The 19512-nt window shown below is 38.2% G+C and overlaps 1 protein-coding gene across 7 annotated transcripts in view; it reads left to right on the top strand.

Annotated features, from left to right (window-relative positions):
• The window catches only part of CSMD3 (CUB and Sushi multiple domains 3), a 1408207-nt gene that overhangs the window by 78078 nt on the left and 1310617 nt on the right, over window positions 1-19512 (top strand). The window lies entirely within an intron of this gene.

Raw genomic sequence — 19512 nt, 5'->3', positions numbered from 1 at the left:
CTGGATGCTGGTTCTTGCTTGGAATTCACTGTTTCTTAATGCCATGTATTGTCATGGCTATGATATGGTTTTTCTAATACAAATAGTTACTTCTAAAGTCATGGAATTCTGTGAGGAATTTATTAAACTCTCATATAAAACAAATTATCCCATTTTACCACCATAGGAAACCAACAGGAATATTCATTCATATTTTATATGCTTTTATAATTATTACAATGTTCCATCATAACAAACTAATTTGAGGAACACTTGGGATATTTGAATAATTGAAATGTCATACATAGGGTCTATCATTATCCTCTGTATCTAGGTTACCTTGTCCTTCACTTGCCTGTGTGTTTTCTCTTGCCAAATTTCCCGTCTTAATATTTGCAGATATTTTGTAGAATAACTATTTTTCTAACTCTCTCTGTATTAAATTCAGTCTACATAACTTTAATAGGATGTCTTAAACGTTGTCATTGTTCATTTGCCAGTATTTTGTAATCTATCTGCAGTTCCTATTTCTCTAATGCATTTGGAAGACTTCTCAACCTCAGAAAAACTAGGTGCTTTCCTAGTCCTATTGCCAGTATGAGGCATCTTTTCTTTTTCCTTACAAATGTGGAGTTTCTCTTAGAAATATCATTTTATGGTCACAGATTTACTTTAACATTCACAGACTTTAGGATCTGTAAATAAAACATCCAAAAGAAGTTCCAGAATATGTTTGGAGAAATAAAATTATCTTTAGAAAAAAATATATTGATTCATAAGGAGATGTCAAAGGTATTACTCATTTGAATTCATCATTCATTCTTTCACTTATTCATTTATTGATCAATAGTTTGTGAGCTCCTTTCTAAGTGCCACGTCAGTTGGGCACAAATGCACATACAAAACTTCATAAGAGGGCATTTTATCCATTAATTTTATTCATCTTTAAAGGAGCATTGCTCTTTATAATTACAAAATTCTATGTAAACCTCTCAAGGAATTCAGAACACGGTGACAGAAGAAACTGTATAAAAACATAAGTGGATAAATAAATATTCTACTATATCTAAAATGTGATAAGCTGTATAATGGAACTCTGTAATGGAAAGAAAATTTGTACAGACAGGAAAAAGCATGGCTGTAAAGGTGTGGGAGTAATGAGAGTTTTGAAAGGGAAATCTGTGTAAAGCTCAGAGGATTGAAATAAATTAGTATTTGTTGGGGACCAATAATTGGTGAGTTAACTTACAGCCAATATTTTATCTAAGCTCACAAACGTTTACTGACATAGATATTATTGTCCCTCACTTAAAAATGAAAAATACAAAATATAGAGATCTTGGGCATTTCCTAATGCCACACAGTTAAGATGTTATAGAACCAGATCCAAAGCCTGGAATATCTGTCCTATTTCTATTCTATGCACTGCCTCAAGAAGTTCACTAGAGATTGGAAGTAAGAAATTCCAAATAATCTTTAATAAATAAAGAACAGATACATTATCAAATGGGCAATTTTTGAGCTTCCACATGCTTTTTTTTTTTTTTTATCATCATTTTATTGAGATATATTCACATACCACGCAGTCATACAAAACAAATTGTACTTTCGATTGTTTACAGTACCATTACATAGTTGTACATTCATCACCTAAATCAATCCCTGACACCTTCATTAGCACACACACAAAAATAACAAGAATAATAATTAGAGTGAAAAAGAGCAATTGAAGTAAAAGAGAACACTGGGTACCTTTGTCTGTTTGTTTCCTTCCCCTACTTTTCTACACATCCATCCATAAACTAGACAAAGTGGAGTTTGGTCCTTATGGCATTCCCAATCCCATGGTCACCCCTCATAAGCTACATTTTTATACAACTGTCTTCGAGATTCATGGGTTCTGGGTTGTAGTTTAATAGTTTCAGGTATCCACCACCAGCTACCCCAATTCTTTAGAACCTCAAAAAGGTTGTCTAAAGTGTGCGTAAGAGTGCCCACCAGAGTGATCTCTCGGCTCGTTTTGGAATCTCTCTGCCACTGAAGCTTATTTCATTTCCTTTCACATCCCCCTTTTGGTCAAGAAGATGTTCTCCATCCCACGATGCCGGGTCTACATTCCTCCCCGGGAGTCATATTCCACGTTGCCAGGGAGATTCACTTCCCTGGGTGTCTGATCCCACGTAGGGGGGAGGGCAGTGATTTCACCTTAAAAGTTGGCTTAGCCAGAGAGAGAGGGCCACATCTGAGCAACAAAGAGGCATTCAGGAGGAGACTCTTAGGCACAAATACAGGGAGGCCCAGCCTCTCCTTTGCAGCAACCGTCTTCCCAAGGGTAAAACTTATGGTAGAGGGCTCAACCCATCAAACCACCAGTCCCCTATGTCTGTGGTCATGTTAGCAACCATGGAGGTGGGGTAGACGAATACCCCTGCATTCTCCACAGGCTCCTCAAGGGGGCACTACATCTTTTTTTTTTTTTTCCTTGTTTGTCTTTTTTCTTTTTTTTTTTTTTTAACTTTCCCTTCTTTTTTAAATCAACTGTATGAAAAAAAAAGTTAAAAAGAAAACAAACATACAATAAAAGAACATTTCAAAGAGACCATAACAAGGGAGTAAGAAAAAGACAACTAACCTAAGATAACTGCTTAACTTCCAACCTGTTCCTACTTTACCCCAAGAAAGTTACATAATATAGCAACATTTCAGTGAACTTGTTCCTACTACATCCATCAGAAATTAACAGACCATAGTCATTTCTGGGCATCCCCAGAATGTTAAATAGCTTATCTGTTCTTCTTGGATTATTGTTCCCCCTTCCTTAATTGCTCTCTACTGCTAGTTCCCCTACATTCTACATTATAAACCATTTGTTTTACATTTTTCAAAGTTCACATTAGTGGTAGCATATAATATTTCTCTTTTTGTGCCTGGCTTATTTCGCTCAGCATTATGTCTTCAAGGTTCATCCATGTTGTCATATGTTTCACCAGATCGTTCCTTCTTACTGCCGCGTAGTATTCCATCGTGTGTATATACCACATTTTATTTATCCACTCATCTGTTGAAGGACATTTGGGTTGTTTCCATCTCTTGGCAATTGTGAATAATGCTGCTATGAACATTGGCGTGCAGATATCTGTTCGTGTCACTGCTTTCCGATCTTCCGGGTATATACCGAGAAGTGCAATCGCTGGATCGAATGGTAGCTCTATATCTAGTTTTCTAAGGAACTGCCAGACTGACTTCCAGAGTGGCTGAACCATTATACAGTCCCACCAACAATGAATAAGAGTTCCAATTTCTCCACATCCCCTCCAGCATTTGTAGTTTCCTGTTTGTTTAATGGCAGCCATTCTAACCGGTGTTAGATGGTATCTCATTGTGGTCTTAATTTGCATCTCTCTAATAGCTAGTGAAGCTGAACATTTTTTCATGTGTTTCTTGGCCATTTGTATTTCCTCTTCAGAGAACTGTCTTTTCATATCTTTTGCCCATTTTATAATTGGGCTGTCTGTACTATTGTCATTGAGTTGTAGGATTTCTTTATATATGCAAGATATCAGTCTTTTGTCAGATACATGGTTTCCAAAAATTTTTTCCCATTGAGTTGGCTGCCTCTTTACCTTTTTGAGAAATTCCTTTGAGGTGTAGAAACTTCTAAGCTTGAGGAGTTCCCATTTATCTATTTTCTCTTTTGTTGCTTGTGCTTTGGGTGTAAAGTCTAGGAAGTGGCCTCCTAATACAAGGTCTTGAAGATGTTTTCCTACATTATCTTCTAGGAGTTTTATGGTACTTTCTTTTATATTGAGATCTTTGGTCCATTTTGAGTTAATTTTTGTGTAGGGGGTGAGGTAGGGGTCCTCTTTCATTCTTTTGGATATGGATATCCAACTCTCCCAGCCCCATTTGTTGAAAAGACCGTTATGGCTCAGTTCGGTGACTTTGGGGGCCTTATCAAAGATCAGTCGGACATAGATCTGAGGGTCTATCTCTGAATTCTCAATTCGATTCCATTGATCTATATGTCTATCTTTGTGCCAGTACCATGCTGTTTTGGCAACTGTGGCTTTATAATAAGCTTCAAAGTCAGGGAGTGTAAGTCCTCCCACTTCGTTTTTCTCTTTTAGAGTGTCTTTAGCAATTCGAGGCATCTTCCCTTTCCAAATAAATTTGATAACTAGCTTTTCCAAGTCTGCAAAGTAGGTTGTTGGAATTTTGATTGGGATTGCATTGAATCTGTAGATGAGTTTGGGTAGAATTGACATCTTAATGACATTTAGCCTTCCTATCCATGAACATGGAATATTTTTCCATCTTTTAAGGTCCCCTTCTATTTCTTTTAGTAGAGTTATGTAGTTTTCTTTGTATAGGTCTTTTACATCTTTGGTTAAGTTTATTCCTAGGTACTTGATTTTTTTAGTTGCTATTGAAAATGGTATCTTTTTCTTGAGTGTCTCTTCAGTTTGTTCATTTCTAGCATATAGAAACATTACTGACTTATGTGCATTAATCTTGTATCCCGCTACTTTGCTAAATTTGTTTATTAGCTCTAGTAGGTGTATCGTTGATTTCTCAGGGTTTTCTAGATATAAGATCATATCATCTGCAAACAATGACAGTTTTACTTCTTCTTTTCCAATTTGGATGCCTTTTATTTCTTTGTCTTGCCGGATTGCCCTGGCTAGCACTTCCAGCACAATGTTGAATAACAGTGGTGACAGCGGGCATCCTTGTCTTGTTCCTGATCTTAGAGGGAACGCTTTCAGTCTCTCACCATTGAGTACTATGCTGGCTGTGGGTTTTTCATATATGCTCTTTATCATGTTGAGGAAGTTTCCTTCAATTCCTACCTTTTGAAGTGTTTTTATCAAAAAGGGATGTTGGATTTTGTCAAATGCTTTTTCAGCATCTATTGAGATGATCAATTGATTTTTCCCTTTCGAGTTTTTAATGTGTTGTAATACATTGATTGTTTTTCTTATGTTGAACCATCCTTGCATGCCTGGAATGAACCCCACTTGGTCATGGTGTATGATTTTTTTAATGTGTCTTTGGATTCGACTTGCAAGTATTTTGTTGAGGATTTTTGCATCTATATTCATTAGGGAGATTGGCCGGTAGTTTTCCTTTTTTGTAGCATCTTTGCCTGGTTTTGGTATTAGATTGATGTTAGCTTCATAAAATGAGTTAGGTAGTGTTCCATTTTTTCAATGTTTTGAAAGAGTTTGAGTAAGATTGGTGTCAGTTCTTTCTGGAAAGTTTGGTAGAATTCCCCTGTGAAGCCATCTGGCCCTGGGCATTTATTTGTGGGAAGATTTTTGATGACTGATTGGATCTCTTTGCTTGTGATGGGTTGGTTGAGGTCTTCTATTTCTTCTCTGGTCAGTCTAGGTTGTTCATATGTTTCCAGGAAATTGTCCATTTCCTCTACATTCTCCAGTTTGTTGCCATACAGTTGTTCATAGTATCCTCTTATAATTTTTTTAATTTCTTCAGGATCTGCAGTTATGTCACCTTTTTCATTCCTTATTTTGTTTATATGGGTCTTCTCTCTTTTTGATTTTGTCAGTCTAGCTAGGGGCTTGTCAATCTTGTTGATCTTCTCAAAGAACCAACTTTTGGTGATATTTATCCTCTCTATTGTTTTTTTGTTCTCTATGTCATTTATTTCTGCTTTAATCCTTGTTATTTCTTTACTTCTACTTGGTTTAGGATTGGTTTGCTGTTCATTTTCTAGCTTCTTCAGTTGATCCATTAGTTCTTTGATTTTGGCTCTTTCTTCCTTTTTAATATATGCGTTTAGTGCTATAAATTTCCCCCTTAGCACTGCTTTTGCTGCATCCCATAGGTTTTGGTATGTTGTGTTCTCATTTTCATTCGTCTCTATATATTTAGCAATTTCTCTTGCTATTTCTTCTTTAACCCACTGATTGTTTAGGAGTGTGTTGTTTAACCTCCAGGTATTTGTGAATTTTCTAAGTCTCTGATGGTTATTGACTTCTAATTGTATTCCATTGTGGTCAGAGAATGTGCTTTGAATAATTTCAATCTTTTTAAATTTATTGAGGCTTGTTTTATGTCCCAGCATATGATCTATTCTGGAGAAAGTTCCGTGAGCACTAGAAAAGTATGTGTATCCTGGTGATTTGGGATGTAATGTCCTGTAGATGTCTGTTAAATCTAATTCATTTATCAGATTGTTTAGGTTTTCAATTTCCTTATTGGTCTTCTGTCTGGTTGATCTATCTATAGGAGAGAGTGATGTGTTGAAGTCTCCCACAATTATTGTGGAAACATCAATTGCTTCCTTTAGTTTTGCCAGTGTTTCTCTCATGTATTTTGTGGCACCTTGATTGGGTGCATAGACATTTACGATTGTTATTTCTTCTTGCTGAATTGCCCCTTTTATTAGTATGTAGTGGCCTTCTTTGTCTCTCAAAACATCCCTGCATTTGAAGTCTATTTTATCTGAGATTAATATTGCTACACCTGCTTTCTTTTGGCTGTAGCTTGCATGAAATATTTTTTTCCATCCTTTCACTTTCAGTTTCTTTGTGTCCCTGTGTCTAAGATGAGTCTCTTGTATGCAACATATTGATGGTTCATTTTTTTTGATCCATTCTGCGAATCTATATCTTTTAATTGGGGAGTTTAATCCATTTACATTCAACGTTAAAACCGTGAAGGCATTTCTTGAATCGGCCATCTTATCCTTTGGTTTATGTTTGCCATATTTTTCCCTCTCTCTATTAATATCCTTTATTGTACCCTTACCGAGTCTCTTTAGTACTGAACCTTTCTCCAAGTCTCTCTGTCCTGTCTTTGTTTCTCTGTCTGTAGGTCTCCCTTTAGTATCTCCAGTAGGGCAGGTCTCTTGTTAGCAAATTCTCTCAGCATTTCTTTGTCTGTGAAAAATTTAAGCTCTCCCTCAAATTTGAAGGAGAGCTTTGCTGGATAAAGTATTCTTGGCTGGAAATTCCTCTCTCTCAGAATTTTAAATATATCATGCCACTGCCTTCTTGCCTCCATGGTGGCTGCTGAGTAGTCACTACTTAGTCTTATGCTGTTTCCTTTGTATGTGGTGAATTGCTTTTCTCTTGCTGCTTTCAGAACTTGCTCCTTCTCTTCTATGTTTGACAGTGTGATCAGTATATGTCTCGGAGTGGGTTTTTTTGGATTTATTCTATTTGGAGTTCGCTGAGCATTTATGATTTGTGTATTTATGTTGTTTAGAAGATTTGGGAAGTTTTCCCCAACAATTTCTTTGAATACTCTTCCTAGACCTTTACCCTTTTCTTCCCCTTCTGGGACACCAATGAGTCTTATATTCGGACGTTTCATATTATCTATCATATCCCTGAGGTCCATTTCGAGTTTTTCAATTTTTTTCCCCATTCTTTCTTTATGCTTTCATTTTCCATTCTGTCATCTTCCAGGTCACTGATTCGTTGTTCAACTTCCTCTAGTCTTGTACTATGAGTGTCCAGAATCTTTTTAATTTGGTCAACAGTTTCTTTAATTTCCATAAGATCATCCATTTTTTTATTTAGTCTTGCAATGTCTTCTTTATGCTCTTCTAGGGTCTTCTTGATCTCCTTCATATCCCGTAGTATGGTCTCATTGTTCATCTTTAGTTCTTTGAGTAGCTGCTCTAGGTGCTGTGTCTCTTCTGGTATTTTGATTTGGGTGCTTGGGCTTGGGTTATCCATATCGTCTGGTTTTTTCATATGCTTTATAATTTTCTGTTGTTTTTGGCCTCGTGGCATTTGCTGAACTTGATAGGGTTCTTTTAGGGTTTGTAGACCTATTGAAGTCCTTATCTCTAATTTATCAGATCTACAGCTTCGTGGAGTACACTTTCTCTAACTAACCAGCAGGTGGCGTCCACGAGCCACCTGTTCTCCACAAGCCAGTTCTCCCCTGCTTAGCCTTTTTGGTGAGTGGGGGAGTGAGTCTTGTGGGGCCCAATTGGTGTACCAAGCTTGCGTGCGTAGTTGGTGTTGCCTGCCCTGTATGTGGGGCGTGTTTCTGGGCAGTCAGGGAGGGGGGGTGGCCGTAACAATCAAATCTCCCTGATGATCTTAGAGTTTTAAAGCTGCTGCAATAGTCTAATCCTTCAGTTCAGACCTGCCACAGTTTGTCTCTGCCACTGACCCACAAGTCTTTGGTATTGGCGTATGGCTCCTGAGACTTGCAAGTGGGCCCCTCTTCCAGGCTGTGCACCCCAGGTCCTCTGCTGAGGGATGACTGTGCTATGTCACAGGTGAGTGCCGTCCCCCCAGGGCAGTTCTGGGCTGCTGGGCTGTGTAGGGAGGCTGCCAGTCTGCTCAAATGATGGCTGAATGGGGCTTTGTTAATTCACACTGCTCCACCTTCCCAGTTCTGGGACCTTCAGCTGAGGTGGCAGGGAAGGCTAATGTCCACGCCCAGTTTTGTGGTGTGTGCCTGTTATTTGAAGCACTTCCGTCACACTGGGTTGTCTGGGGCAGCTCTGGGCTATGGGGCTGGCGATGGGCAGGAGTGTTTCCTGTCCACCAGGATGGTGGCTGTGAGCGGACACCCCCCTTTTCTTGGGAAGTTGTGTTGTTTAGTGAATTTTCTCAGCCACTGGATTATTGCCTTTTGTCTCAGAGCTCTCTTAGTTCTGCTCTTGACTTGATGTGCCCAAATTGCAATTCTTTGAAGCTTTCTGTATTGGGCTTCTTAGAGTAATTGTTTTAGAAAAAGAAAAAAAGATTTAAAAAAAAAAAAAAAAAAAAAAAACGGCCCTCCTCAGAGATCTAATGGGTTATTGAAATGCTAATAGACAAAGCAACCAGGGCCATTAAGGAAAGGTCCACAGGGCAGAGAGATAAGCTTTGCTTCGGGATTTGCATATGCGCCTCAAGGCCTGAGCTCTGCCCTTCCCCTTTCTGTGTTCACCAGAACTCCAAAAATCCTCTGCTTTTATTTTGGAGTTTTTCGTGTTGTTTTTTTTCTATGCCTGTCTCCTCTCTGCTGCGCTGGCTGCTCTCAGAGTCTCTGGTGTCTGGTCTCAGTCTATCTATGGTTGGAGTTTGAATCAGTAGAATGAGTTTCCGATAAGAGCAGCCACTGCAGTTCTCCCTTGTCCTTCCCGTAGCTGACAGCCCCTCCTCCCCCGGGACTGAGCCTGGCAGGGAGGGGCGCGGGTCCCCTGGCCGCAAAAACTTACAGATTTCGCTGATCTCAGCAGTTCCACGTTTTCATGAGTGTTGTATGAAGTATGCCCAAAGACAGATTGCTCTGTGGTGTCCAGTCCACGCAGTTCCTGGCTTTTTACCTACTTTCCTGGAGGAGTAACTAAAACTTACAGCTCACCAGTCTGCCATCTTGCCCCGCCTCGATAATCACAATTTATTTTATATTTAGTATGAGCCTGGCACTGTGCTAAATATGTGGATTATATATTTAACCATCACAAGAATCATAAAGATAAATACTATTATTATCACCGCTTCACAACTGAGGAAACTTGGGCTTAGAGTATTAAGTGGTTGGCCCATGGCCACGCAGTTATTAAGTGGACTGGTGCCAGGATTTGCTTCCAGAATTTGGAATCAGCACTCTATCCACCAGGTATACAGCCAACTAGAAATGGAATAACGGCAGGGCGGGGCTTTCTTTTTCCTTAGTGATTAACCCTTCTATATGCAATAATTCTGCTTTTTGAAGACTATTACTTAAAGTTGTAGGGCTCCTAGTAGACTTTTCAGGAAATCTGAGGCTTCCAGGCAATATGTGAACTGATCGTTCTGAAGCCCCAGTTTATGGAGACAGCTGAGCCTCTAATGATATGAGACCATCAGACTGGGAGACTTCCTTTACCCTACCTTCAACTGCCTCTTACAAAGTTTTAAGTCATCATGGTCAGACTTTGTGGAACTGGGGTCCTAGGGCAGCAGGAGAGACTCCCCACCACTCACTGGAAACTTGGAAGCTGGCTCCTTCCACTGCCAGTGACAGGAGTGCTCCAACAGCTGTTTCTTTTCCACCCTCTTAGAACCACTCCATAGGAAGGCTAAAAATGCACGCTGCTGAGTTTCTCCTTTTCCTTGGGCCAAGCCTGAGAAATGAGGGCATTTCACCACAGGGAGTCATTGGGAGTGAAGTCACAGCTGCAGAACGTTCTCAGGAACAAGGACACCTTCACCGTAGGATGGCCAATGGCGTCCGGAAAACCTCTGCTAGCTAGGAAGGCAGCCGGCGTCCACTCCAAAGCTCCGGCCTCAAAACGGCTCTCTCCCAGGACGTTCCTCTCCAGCAAGCTTGCTCCTCTTCAAAACATCACTCACAGCTGCACTCCCTCCACATGCTTTTAAGCAGGAGAGTGGCTTCATCAGTCTAGTTTTATAAGATAACTCTTACAGTACTATGTATACAGAATGTAGCAAGGGAGTCTAGGACCAAGAAGATAAAGGAGAAAAATAAAGAATTCCTATTACAATCATAGGAATAAAAATTAACAGTTATTGAATATTCTGTCCATCATATGCTAAGTACTCTTCATATTATCATTTACCACTCAAAAAAAAAAAAAAAACAAAAAACAACCCTTTAATGCAGGTACTTTTACTCTACTTATTTTTCGAATATAGAAGGGTGACCAACCATCTCAAGACTTTCTTAATTTTTAGCCTTGAAAGTCCTATTTCTAGAAACCCCTCAGTCCCATGCAAATCAATATATTTGGTCACTCTAGGTCTTGAAATGATTAAATAATTTACCCTGGGTCAAACAGCTAGCAAATGGTGAAGCCAGAATTCACATCTGAAAGTCTGACTTTGGAGCCATGTTTGTTATTGAGCAAGCTACTTAACATCTTTATGTCTCAGCTTCTTCAATAGCCAAAGGAAGAGAGAATGTCATTTTCTTTCTCACAGAGTGTTCTAATGTTGAAAATAAAAAGAAATATCCATAGTACTGTTTAGGGCAGTGCCTAGCAAATGGGATGTGCTCAATTTATATCAGTCACTTTATGAACAACTGCACTAATTGTGTACAGATATTTTGTGAGGAAGACAAAAGAATATACTGATATTAGTGAATAGGGTGAACTAAGGGTCCAAGCTTTTGTTTGTTTGTTTTGTTAATTTTAGTTTTAGGGACTGACTAGATCATTTAGAAAGAACTCTGTAACAGAATAGGGTTAGTTGGGAGAAATAATGAGATTCATGTTGAAAATATTGAATTTGAAGTGCAAAGTGATATTTATTTTATGCTGAAAATATTCCTTATCTATTTTAGCCTGACTTAGTTTGTTTCGGTTGCTGAGACAGATATCACAAAATGGGTTGGTTTAAAAAACAAGACTTCATTGTATCATGGTTTGGGAGGCTAGAAGTCCAAAATCAACCCATTGGCAAGGCCCAGCTTTTTCTCCAAATTCTGTAGCATTTCTGTGCTGCCTTGCCACAATCCTTGGGATTCCTTATGTTTGCATCTCTGTCTCTCTCTGTCTCTCTGTCTCTCTGTCTGTTTCTCTCCCTCTTATTCTCTCTCTCTCTCCCTCCCTCCCTCCCTTCCTCTCTCTTTTCATGTTTCTGCTCTTCCGGTTTCTGCTGACTTCCAGATTCTCCCTTTGGTTTTCTCTTAAATAAGGCCTCCAGTAATACAAATTAAGTCCCACCCTGATCTAGCTGGACCACTCCTATAGCTAAATAGGACATTAGAAGAACCTTTTCACAAATCAGTCCACCCCTTAACTGATAACTTCCTCTTCAAAGGGTGCTACTTATCAATGAGTTGACATCCATGGGAACGAAGTTTAAGATTAGGAACATGTCTTTTTTGGGGGGTTATATAACTTAAATCTACCACATTGTCTAAGTGGGAATTAGCTGCAGGTACATAGATTTTTATAATACAAAGTCACACAATATTAATCACAGCAGTCTTTTTCTGTTTTATCAACAACTGATGTGGTAAACCATCATTTTACAACTTTATTTTCATAAATGTCACCCAGTAATGAGGCATAGAAAGTAAAAATGAATAGGAAGAGGAATGACTGTGGCCTTAAAGAGAACTGTAATGCAAAAAACTACCAGAGCTCATGTAATCATGCTATTATTATTCCTGCGGTGCTTTAGAAACTCATGATAACTATGTATCTTTTTTGATTACCAAATAGTCTTATGAGGTAGTATCTGTGTGCTAAAAATATCTCTGAACTGGAAGTAAATGAAGCTCAAATTATGAAAAGAGCGATTCAGATAGCTGAAGAAGCCTTTTCTGAAAGGAGTGGATGCTGGTAAATTCAGAACCTCAATAATGGCAATAACATTGATGTTTCTCTTTGGATTAAATTTCCTTGATGAGAAATTTGTTAGTTTGGTAGTCTATTTTAAGCCACGGTACACATATTCAGTTTAATACAACAACCATTTATTGTTACTACTATGTGCTAGACACTGGTTTAAGTGCTGGAAATAGAGAGAGAAAAAAGTATTAAAGATGTCAGTTTCCTACTCAAACATAGAATCAGATGGTTCGGAAAATATACTAAGGAACTATAATCCAATGTCATAATGCCATATCCAATGGTTGGAAAGTTCAAAAGCAAATTAATCATCTTCTATTCAAATGCTTTTCTCCTGGAATAGTGCCACAATTCATTCATTCATTTATCCAAATCAGAAACCTGGGAATCATTCTAGAGTTTTCTCCCTCATGTTCCACCCAAATTCATTCATATCCACTTCCTCTCCTATATCTCAGGGCACTTTTTATGTCTATTGTCATCATTATGCATAAGAATAATTATATTTGCCTCTTGTCTCATCTCCAAACTGCATATGAAGTATAAATTTGGTGGCATTTTCCCTGCTTAACATCCTTAGCATATGAAGACATTCAAATATTGGTTGAATTAATAAATACTCTGCTGTCCCATCCAGGCTTATCTTTGAATAAGAGAGTAGGAAATCTAGCCCAACAGCGTTACCACTGGTTCTTGAATATGCCATGAACTCAGCTGCCTTTGGTCCTTTGTATCTGTTACTGCTCTTCGGCTCTCTCCCCTTCAATTACATTCATACTGAAGGGCCTCTTCATCCTCCCTAACATATTTCACCCTCCTTTACCTTCCCAACCAGATTTAAATGCCGCCTTCTCTCTGCTCTATAGGCACTATGTCTCAGTACCTCTGTGAGTATAGTTATGCTATTATTAATAAGAAGCCTTTGTTTAATTGACCATGAATAACTAGAAGAGAAGGATTTTGTCTTATTTTGTCTGCTCCAATGCTCACATAGTCTTTGAAACATAGTAGGTTCCTAACTGATTATTAAAGACATGTATAAAGCAGGCAAGTTGAGGAAGAAGTGCTACTGTCTCAGAAAAATATACTAACAATCATTTTTATCATTTTACACTTTACAAAAAGTTTTGCAGACATTATCTCATTTCAGTCTCGTTAATGCAAGGTCAGTTATTGTGAAGATAAAAAGTAACTACACTAAAACGAGGGGAGAAATTTTCGTCTTTTTTTTTTTTTTAACTTCAGAATCCTTAACAGCTAAACCAGCAGTATTTTCCCCCAGTTAATGAATGAAATTAGTAGATTGAATATTGCCATACAAACCATCATTTCATTTATTCTGAATCTTTTAATAGTCTTCTTATATAAATAAAACTTCAATTCAAAATATTCCTTGTCTTTCTGGATCAAAAAGAAAATTGTCCCAAGTTTTAGTTAAAAAAAACAAAAAACGATCTAAAAGGTCTCCTAAAGTATATATTCTATATACACCATCAGTGGATTCTCTCTTCTTTCATGTTTCCCTCTCTTATAAATTTTGGATCATATTTTGTTCTGTACAAAGATGTTCAGAATTTAGCATGCTTGAGAGGCATTCCAAGTAATAATTTATAGTGCAATTCTTGGGTTTACTCCCAAAGATTGCTTTTTTTTTGTAAGACTGTGTGGGTTTCAGGAATATTCTTCTTTAACAGGCACTGAAATTTATTGTGATGGAGGGGTCTGTGGGTCACATTTTGATGTGTCCCAATAGCTATGAGTGGCACTAAAACAACACTTGCTGTTTCTGGGGTCAAACTATTAGTATCTTTTGGCCTCTGTTTTATTACTTGTAATACATGGGTTTATTATACACATACAGTAATATTAAAAAAGGAAGGGGAGGGGAGAGAGAGAAGAGAGAAGAGAAGAGAAGAAGAAGAAGAGAGAGAGAGAGAGAGAGAGAGAGCGCGAGACTAACAGTACATGTCAGCTTCATTAGGCAAAAGCCAATATTTATTAATAGTTTGCTGTGTTCAGATATGGATCTAGTAGTCTTCATGTAACAATGCAATTCATATTCACTATCATCTTATTTAGTGAAATATATTTTTATTTTCATTTTATAGAAGAGGAAAGTGAGGCATAGATAAGCCATATAATTGGCTCAAGAGCCTACACCTACTAAGCAGTCAAAATGAGATTGAAATCCAGGAATTCTGCATTCTGCTTCAGAGTTCATCCCCATCCCCTACCCCTGCCACCTCCCTCCAACCTTTAAATGCTGTGTTTAGGTTTTGCCTACCAAAATAAAGAGGAGGGAATAGGAAAAGAGAATACTGGCAAAGATTCTGCTTCATTTCTATATATTTGGGCTTTTTCAAAACATTTTGCATGTTTGGCACAATATTTCTTAAGCCACAGCTAAAATTCAAAACTATTTCTAGGGGAAGCTAGGATGTTGTCATTTAAAATTTTTCTACTAGTTAATGATGACGTGAATTTATTATTTTAGTAGTTCACACAAATATCTAAAATAAAAACATGAGGGCCCCAAGATAAAATTTAATGGGCATCATGATCCCTTTGTGTATAACCTGATCGGTCTCTGGAATTTTGGGTATCTGTGTAACACCCAAAACTCAGAGCTAGAGCTCAGCAGATATGAATGTCAGTATTAGCACATACAGCAACTGTTAAAAAGCTGAAAAAGAGTCCAAACTTCAATTAGAGATATGAATAAAGCAGCTGTGGTTGGGACTAGGGCAAATTAGACCAAAGGGTAAAGAACAATACTGACTCTGTTTTAAAACTTTCGCTTCTGTGTGAGACCAAGGGTAGAGATGTTTATTTGGTGCAGGATACATATCTTCCACAGCACACTAAATAATTTATATTGGACAGTCAGTTTATTCAAACACCATAATTACATGGAACTTTGAATAGGAAGTGAGATCTCGTAGGTTTGTACAGGTTATTGTGAAACAGCGACACATCCAAAGTAATTTGGGCAGAGAATAAAAATATATATGCAGGGCCCCACTGAAGAGCTGGGGGAAAATTTGGAAGTGTTGAACTTCCTCACCTGGGTTGTTGCTGATGTTCTCATAAACATTGAGGACTGACAATTTGTTATGCTGAGCCGTCTATCTTGGGGCTTGCCCTTATGAAGCTCATTACTGCAAAGGAGAGGATAAACCTGCTTATAATTGTGCTTAAGAGTCTCCCCCTGAGTACCTCTTTGTTGCTCAGATATGGCCCTCTCTCTCTAGCTAAGGCAACTCGGCAGGACAACTCACTGCCCTCTCCCCTACGTGGGACCTGACTCCCAGGAGTGTAAATCTCCTTGGCAACGCAGGATATGACACTGGGGGATGAACCTGGACCTGGCATTGTGGGATTGAGAACATCTTCTTGACCAAAAGGGGGAAGCCAAATGAAACAAAATAAAGTTTCAGTGGCTGAGAAATTTGAAATGGAGTCAAGAGGTCACTCTGGTGGGCATTCTTATGCACTATATAAATATCCCTTTTTAGGTTTTAGTGTATTGGAATAGCTAGAAGTAAATACCTGAAACTATGAAACTCCAACCCAATAGCTTTGACTCTTGAAGATGACTATAACTATGTAGCTTACAAGGGATGACTGTGATTGGGAAAACCTTGTGGATCACACTCCCTTTATCCAGTATATGAACAGATAAGTAGAAAAAATGGGGACAACACTAAATGAAAAATAGAGTGGGGTTGGGGCGGATGATTTGGGTGTTCTTTTCTACTTTTATTTTTTATTCTTATTTTTATTCTTCTTGGTGTAAAGAAAGTGTTCAAAAATAGGCTGGGGTGATGAATTCACAACTGTATGATGGCACTGTGAATAGTTGATTGTACATCATGGATAACTGTATAGTATGTGAATATATCTCAATAAAACTGAATTTAAAAAAGAATGCTGTGGGATATGATGTCAGCAAACAGATATATTTTATTTAAAAGTATGTGCCTGTCACTCAGTCTGTATTTGCAAATATTAAACATTTATTAAGTCTGTAAAAAATTTAATGGGCATCAATAAATAATCATTATGTAAAGGAAAAAAATGACCATAATATATGACAAAAATGTTCAGTTTAATTTTAATAAAAGCTCAGATTAAAACAGAAATGTGATACCAGGATCTAACTTTCCTGAGATGCATTCTTTTAGTTTTTTTTTTCAATCTCTTCTTCTCTTTCCCCAGCACCTGCCAAAAAACTTTAAATATTATTGCTTCCCAAGTACCATCTTGGGTACTTTTCTCTTTCCCTACAGAGTCCTGTTGGGAGATTTTATATTCTCCCATAGTTTCAACTAACTGTTAAAGAATCCACAAATTCTATCCCCAGCTCAGACATTTTCCCTGAGGTGCAAACTTCTATTTAAAACTTCAGTTACCCCAAGGAAAGTCAAAGCTAAATACTGTTAAGCAAAGCCATGGTTTGACTTCAGCACAAGTTTATTGAGCATCTGTTCCAGAGAGTGTACTCCTAAACAAGACTGATACCTGGCACAACGTTCAGGGAGAATCTATGAATTCAATGAGCTATTTTTATATTATAAATTACATCATTACAGTTGGTCATAAGTAGGATCTGTCTTTAATATTTCAAGACATTGGTAAGTTATCTTCTCTTTTTTTTCTTTTTGGTTATTATTTTTTCAGAATTATATTTTCTTTTATTTATTAGAATCATGGAGTAATATTTTAAGGTAAAGTTATTTTATGCACACAGTGGTTATAAAGCTATTTTCTAAGCTCTAAATGTGTCCACCTATACTCTGCTTTGGATGCCGAGGCTGCCTGGGACTATGCAAAATCAATTTCTCCATTCTTAGTTGGCTTTTTTTCTAGGCTCCACCAATAAGGACACTAAAGAGCAACTGGGAAGAAAATGAAGGGGAGAAGGCATTTGTACCTCCCTGCTTATTTGCTTTGCCTTACAGTGTAGTTCCAGTGAGGACTTAAACTCCAGTATTTGCACTTTATTCTTCAGATTCTTTCAGCACTACCCAAATCGGCTTCATTTCGCATTCTCAGATGGAACAGCAGCAGCTGTGTGATGCCATCTCCTCTGAGTTCTCATTCCCAGATCTCTGGGATCTCTTCATTGTGCTCCTGGATTCTGATAGACCCATCTCCCTTTGTTTCTCTAGCCCAAAGTATGAGAGGGGAGCTGTTTAATGAGTTATTTACTCTGTGATATGTTTTTACCTCAACTAAAACACCTGTTTAACCAATGCTCTACATTAAATTCTTTCCATTGAAACACTTAGTGTGTTTTTTGTATTCCTGACTGGATGCCAACTGATACACTGCACTCACAGATTCCCACTCACGACCCTCCTCAAGAAAATGAATGGTCCATTCTCTCAGAAGACACAAAATTCACTTATTAAACATATTTTGAGTCCCTTCCACATGTCACCTATGGAGTTATGCATGAAGGGTACTTAAATGCTGGGAGTAAAAATTATATTTTCTCCATAATATTACAGTCTAGTAGATGACAACAGAAGCACATTTCAGCCGTAGGGAAGGGAAACTGGATAAAGCACCAGGACACATGTCTAAATAGTGTGAGAGTTTGAGGTAAGATGAAATTTAAAAGGTAAGAAGAAACATGCCCTGTAAAGTTTTGCTTCAGCTATTTTTATAACAATTATAATAAGGTGGTGGATCTTAAATTGTATGTATTAGAAAAGTCCCTTTGTAATTCTTGGAGAATGGTTTAAAACGGGGCAAGACTGAAACTAGAGAGACTAGTGAGCAGGAGGTGGCAGCCCAGTTGGTAAAAAAAACAATGAATGAAGGAACTGAATGAAGGGGATGATGGTTGGAATGGAGAGAAGGGGACAGATTCCAGAATTATTCAAAAGACAGGACTGATCAGCCTGTGACCAACCTCCTGTACCAGTTTGTATATATTATGTCCCCCAGAAAAAGCCATGTTCTTTGATGCAATCTCATGGGGGCAGATGTATTAGTGTTGATTAAGTTGGAACCTTTGGAATAGGTTGTTCCCATGTAGATGTAACCCATCCAACTGTAGGCAATAACTCTGATTAGATAATTTCCATGGAGGCATGGCCCACCCATTCAGCATGGACCTTGATTAGTTCAATGGAGCCCTATAAATCTCAGAATGAAGGAGCTCATAGCTAGCTGAAGCCACAAGGGACACTTTGAAGAATGCACAGGAGCTGAGAGAGTTCCTGAAACACAACCCAGGAGCAAGCAGATGCCAGCCACGTGCCGTCCCAGCTAAGAGAGGTTTTCTGGATGCCAACAGCCTTTCTCCAGTGAGGGTACCTGATTGTTGATGCCTTACCTAGGACACTTTATGGCCTTAAGACTGTAATTGTGTAACCAAATAAACCCCCTATATAAAAGCCAATCCATTTCTGGTGTTTTGCAAAATGGCAGCATTAGCAAACCAGAATACCTCCCATCTGGTTCAAATAATTTGCTTTTCTGGAAACTTGTCCAACTCTAATAGATTATTCAAAAGTCAATTACCAAAAGCCAATTTTCTAAGAACTCAAAAATCACTACTTACTGGACATCACATCCTGGATGATCTGCATGCCCATGAAAATCAACATGTTCAAAATGGAACTCATTGCCTTGCTCCAAATTTACATTCCTCATATTTCTCATCTTGTTTAAAACGTTGGGCTACCATCTTACAGGTCAGGCATGTCACCTCTTTGCTTCATTCCATTCATCCAATTCCCCCAACTGTCTATTTTGAATGTGCATTCCTTCACTGACACTTCTACTGGGTGGGCCTGTATCAAACCCACCTCACAGATCTAGTGTTGACCAGTTTGGTAGATAAATAACGGTTCTTCTTGCTTTGTTGGTTAAACTTCTCCTTCAATCCATAAAAATTTGTATTTTCACAACACAAATTTGAATAGGTGATTCCCTTGCTTAAAATTTTTTGCTTTTTCTTTCCTCTCAAACTTCTTGAGAAGCTATTTTTTAAAAAATCACAAACTGATCTCTGTATCTCTCCACTTTTGTGCATCATCTCTCCTCATTCAACTACTCCTTTTCAATATTCAGAAACTTGAATTTCTGAGAGCTTGCATCCTTTCTTTTGCCCTTCTATGCCTGAATAAATGCTGTTTCCTCTCTGTGGAATTTTCTTCCTCTTTCTCACTCTAACCTGCTCTTATTCTCGTTCAAGATTCATCTCAACATCACATCCTCCATAAAATTCTAGAGATTTT

This window comes from Choloepus didactylus, chromosome 14 (genome assembly GCF_015220235.1).
Source record: "Choloepus didactylus isolate mChoDid1 chromosome 14, mChoDid1.pri, whole genome shotgun sequence".
In the NCBI taxonomy this organism is placed as follows: Eukaryota; Metazoa; Chordata; class Mammalia; order Pilosa; family Megalonychidae; genus Choloepus; species Choloepus didactylus.
This window is presented reverse-complemented; position numbering and strand designations above follow the sequence as displayed.